This window comes from Capsicum annuum, chromosome 12 (genome assembly GCF_002878395.1).
Source record: "Capsicum annuum cultivar UCD-10X-F1 chromosome 12, UCD10Xv1.1, whole genome shotgun sequence".
NCBI classification, from domain to species: Eukaryota; Viridiplantae; Streptophyta; class Magnoliopsida; order Solanales; family Solanaceae; genus Capsicum; species Capsicum annuum.
Window position 1 is genome coordinate 125138516 of NC_061122.1, and position 5147 is coordinate 125143662.

The 5147-nt window shown below is 30.7% G+C and overlaps 1 long non-coding RNA gene across 1 annotated transcript; it reads left to right on the top strand.

Moving 5' to 3' along the window:
• Nucleotides 1-2847: 2847 nt before the first annotated feature.
• On the top strand, nucleotides 2848-4113 carry LOC107849892. The gene is made up of 2 exons (XR_001668317.2): nucleotides 2848-3192; nucleotides 3919-4113. It is a non-coding gene; the product is annotated as an uncharacterized LOC107849892 (long non-coding RNA).
• Nucleotides 4114-5147: the final 1034 nt, after the last annotated feature.

The window sequence follows — 5147 nt, forward strand, 5'->3', positions numbered from 1 at the left end:
TTCAATATATATGTACTACTTTAAATAAAACCAACGGCAAGACGAATTTTTTCAATATAAAGCTCAAAAAACTCAAGACCATCTTTTACAATTAAATTATATATATGACATACACACTTAATATGAAAAATTTCAGGCAAGGGCGGAGATAGCGTAGATTTTATTTTTGTTATAGCAATCTTGTTGTTTGAAGCATTATCAAAAGCAATACATAAAATTTTCTTTTCGATACCATAATATCCGACAATTTTAACAATAGAATCAGCAATAAATTGTCCTGTATGTTTACAATGTTCATCATATAAAAAAGCAAGAATACGTTTTTGCATCACGAAATTACTATCCATCCAATGACAAGTAACGGTTAAATAATCATTTTTATTTACAGCACGACCAAGATCAGAAGTTAGGGACAATCTACATTGAGTATTTTTTAACAATATGATAAATAAAAACAATATTGTGAATGGAGTCTAAAAATATTAGACCCACAAGTAGTTCTAGGAATATCGTTAAACATAGGATTATAAATTGCTTGTATATAACGAATAAAGGCATCAGAAGAAGGAAAACTAAAAGGCAAACAATTCACAGCTACCATTTTAGCTATTTCTTCCCGGTCCCTCAATTTATTATACTTCTTCGCTACGCGACCGGTTGCTGGGTCCATTCTAGTTTGCGTTAGCCCACCAACATCCCCACCACCTTTTGCAATATTTAAATCTCTTTTGTGATCTTCAGCTACATGTCTCATTAACGTACCTGTACCCCCTTGCTTGCCTCCACTTCTATGTTTATATATTTGTTGACAAATATTGCATTGCACCTCAATATTTGATATACGTTCAAAAAATTGCTATGCAATACTAGTTTTTTTACGAGGTCTTGGGGCACTGGGAGGACGGTGAGGGAGATTAACCGATTCAGATCTAACGTTAGCATCTTCTACTGTGGGTGTCTCAGCAATATTTTCATTATCTTCGTCTAAATTAACCGCATCTACTTCATTTTCTTCTTCTATACCGTAATTTTCCTGAGCTTCTACATAATCCATATCGTGAGCACCTACACCTATTTATTCCTCAAAAGATGTACCAAGCGGTACCGGAGGCGAAGGCAGACGAGTATATCTACTACTTGAATTACCTCTACCGCTAGTAATTCGCTTTTTACTACCACTACTACTTTCGGGACAAAAAATTTTAACACCTTTAGTAGCGAGGTTTCTTAATTTATCCATAATATAAATTAAATTAAACTAAAAATATTCAAAATACACAAATATAATAAAATTAAATATTAAACAATTAATACAATAAATAAAAATTAAACGTAAGAGATGGAACGACAATACCAAATTTTGGAAGTATCCGAAGGTTGCGACTTTAGAAACTTCCGCTCGTACTTTGTAAACGAAAAATTAAAAAATTAAAGTGAACACTTTAAGAAATTAAATATATTGAATATTTGAGAATTTAGAATTGTGATTTGAGAGAGAATGAGATTTGAGAGAGTGAAAAATTGTGTGAAAAATGAATTGAAGTTGTAGGGTATTTATAGAATTTTTTTGGAATTAAAAAATATTTTTTAAAGTTTTTTTTTTTTTTAATAAATGGGCACAAACTAGCCATTTGAACCCAAAAACGGCTATATAGCCGTTGGGCCAACGGCTAGTTTGGCCCAAAATCTTTTTTTTTTTTAAAAAAAAAAGGTATCTGGGCCGGTTAACCGGCGGACCTGGACCAGGCTTGGTCCGTGCCGGGTTAGCCGGGCCCATTTTAAAAAATAACCGGTCCGGGACCCAGAACCCTAAAGCCCTAGGGCTTACCGGGCCAGGTTACTTACAAGGGCCGAGTCGGGCCGGCCCACTTGACACCCCTAATTTCACCTTATGTGTTTATTATTTTTTGGGTATGCGATGTATTCTTTTTAATTATTTGTATTATTATTTGACTATATTTTTATCACTATCTTTTTTATGACCTTATCATTTTTTCCTTGAACTTAAATTCTGAAGGAAGGGATCGAGAAAAAGATATATGTATCAAACTTATTCTATTATGAGGCAACTCTTTATGTTTACGTATTAACTTAAACTAGGAGACGCCTAATCTCATTCATTTCCTAATATCCATCTCTCATTTTTAGAGTCGACTCAACATATATATCATTTTCTAAATTGTTGTCGATATTCTTATTACTAATCTAACATAAAATCATAGTCTCCTTGAATCTAGATATTCTTTTGTTCTTAAACTTTATTATATATATTGTTGACAATACTTCATGTTATATTTCTTTTTTATGCCTTAAAGGGTCGTTTCGTAAGTGAAATAAGGTGTCATATTCTATAATTAAATTTGGTACTAAAATTATATCATATTTTGTTGATGGTATAAATTTAACACCAAACTTCGTCTTAAGATATTCCACCTTATCCCATCCAATAAGAGATTATTTTATAGCACCTCCCATATGGGATAATTAGTCCAAATCCAAAGATTATGATCTTAGGATTATTATGATCCCAGAATAATTTAATTACGTAACAAACTAAAGGTTGTTCAAGAAGATAAATTTTAATGCTTACTAAACACAAAGGTTGTCAATGCGTGAGGTGAACGATATTTGGATAAGTTCAAAATCAATAAACATTATATCATATTTGGTCAAATATTTGCTCGGATTGAGATGATTGGGACAACTTTGGATAGAAAATAGTTAAAATTCAATCCGACTAACTCAAAATAATAATTTATTTTGTGATATATCTTTTATGTCGTTATTTGAATAATTGTTAAATGAGCCTCATCATTTTTAGAATTTTTTGACACATATGGACTAAATTCTTACAGAAATTCTTATACGGATGAAATTCAGTATTACTAATATATAACGTATAGGTGACCTATACATACCAAACCTAATTTGAGGCATTTGAGAGAAGCACTACATGACCCATTTGATAGAAAACCATGGTAAATAAACAAATTAGATGCCTAAGATGCTAAATCATCTCAATTTGGCTCCTTTTTCCTTCACATTCAGTCCGTCTTTGTTAAAATTGATCGAGTCAGCTCACTAATATATTTTTTCTCCACAAATTAAGGTTATTGAAAAATATGAAATAGTGCTTATGTGGAGCAATAAAGCTGGGAGTATTGCAAATGTGGAGAAAAAAATATACTGATGGTAAGATTTTTGGGTTTCCTCCTTTCAGTTTGGAATTTTAGGGCTTTCCTCCTTTTAATTCCAAATATTGCAGCTTCCTTTATCAAGTATAATTGCAGTTTCCTCCATAATTTTTAGTATTTCCTCCAAAGATCTTTTGGCTGTGGTTGAGGCAAGTCTATTACCTTTATGTAGGTCTTTACTAATCTAAGATTTGATACCAATTTAGTGTGTAAATAGAGATTTTTACAGAAAACCAATTTAGTGACATGCAAATAGATAGTTACACATTTGTGCTATAAAACTAGATTTATTTATTTTGAAGTACTTTTTATGTTGTTTACACAAATTATGTAATTTCACTAGAGTATCCATCATATATGTTATATATTTATTGGAAGTTTGCTATTGATTTGCAGTTTCTTTCTTTATCAAGTATAATTGCAGTTTCCTCCATAATTTTTAGTATTTCCTCCAAAGATCTTTTGGCTGTGGTTGAGGCAAGTCTATTACCTTAATGTAGGTCTTTACTAATCTAAGATTTGATACAAATTTAATGTGTAAATAGAGATTTTTACAGAAAATCAATTTAGTGACATGCAAATAGATAGTTACACATTTGTGCTATAAAACTAGATTTATTGATTTTGAAGTACTTTTTATGTTGTTTACAAAAATTATGTAATTTCACAAGAGTATCCATCATATATGTTATATATTTATTGGAAGTTTGCTATTGATTTGCAGTTTTATGTATACAACGAAGGTAACATTATTGGAAGAAGAAAGATTTGCAGGATATTATGAGCTTTTTATTTTGTTTAATATTATGTAGGTCTAATTATTTGTTGTGTAAGAATTTTCTAAAGTATTTTTTAGTTCATAGAAGTGAACATGTACAACTTTGTTAGCCAAAAAAAATAATAATATGGGCAGATTTAGCTAATTCTTTTTTATTGATTCTTGTTTGTTACATGTACAGGTTGTACACTTAAATGAATAAGAGTTGGATAAACATACCGAATAGGCTTGATCTTTTATATGAGATGGAACCAAAGAGTTTCATTATTTTGCGTGATTTGATAGGCCTCATGCATGTGCAATCCTGTATTCATGTCGAACGTGTCGTAGTGTGAAATTTATCAAAAAAGATTTTATTGTTTAACATATTATGATTGATGGATTTCTAAATAGTTATACTAATTGGACTTATCATGTTGATCAATCATCTTCGTTCATATCTATGAAACAAGTAGATAAAGGTAATGAAATGCAAAACATGTTACATGAAGCATTTAAAATTCCTTCTACATCTAACTTTGTTGATATGAACAATAGTGGTGAAGGATTTGGTGGGTCCAATCAACATAATAGGGGGTTTGATAAGAAGATCGAAGAATTTTTTAATATATTAAAAAAGTTTATTGTAGGTGACAAGTTTTAAATAGGATATAAAAGGAAGTTTTAATATGTTGATTGATCCTTTTCTGATCATATATTCACAGTTTTTCATTTAGTTGTAGGGACAAGAATTTATTTCCCTTCTTATCCATCATGTGATTTATCCTTACTCATAATGAATTCACCCATAATTCCCAGCTCAGGTCCTTAAGGTTGTAGTTAACAGTAACTTATCCAATCTAGTAAAAGCAAGGACTAAGATGCATGTTTCTCTTGCAAAATATTGTTAGTTAGATCTTTGGTGTATTGGTATTTCATTATTATGTATAAAATCTGCAAAATGGTCAGGCGAGAGTGCGATTACATAACATGAGGATATGAGTTGCATTTTTTCTGGATATACTTGATCCTTTTGTTTTGGTACAAAGGAGAGTACTTATATTTCATTAATATAAAATTTCTACAAAGAACATAGTTCTAACTGCATTGGATAGCCATAGTAGTTATATTTATGAACGACACTATAGTAGTAGTAGAACTAGTATTATACAAAGCAGCAAGGTTGAGATTCTTCA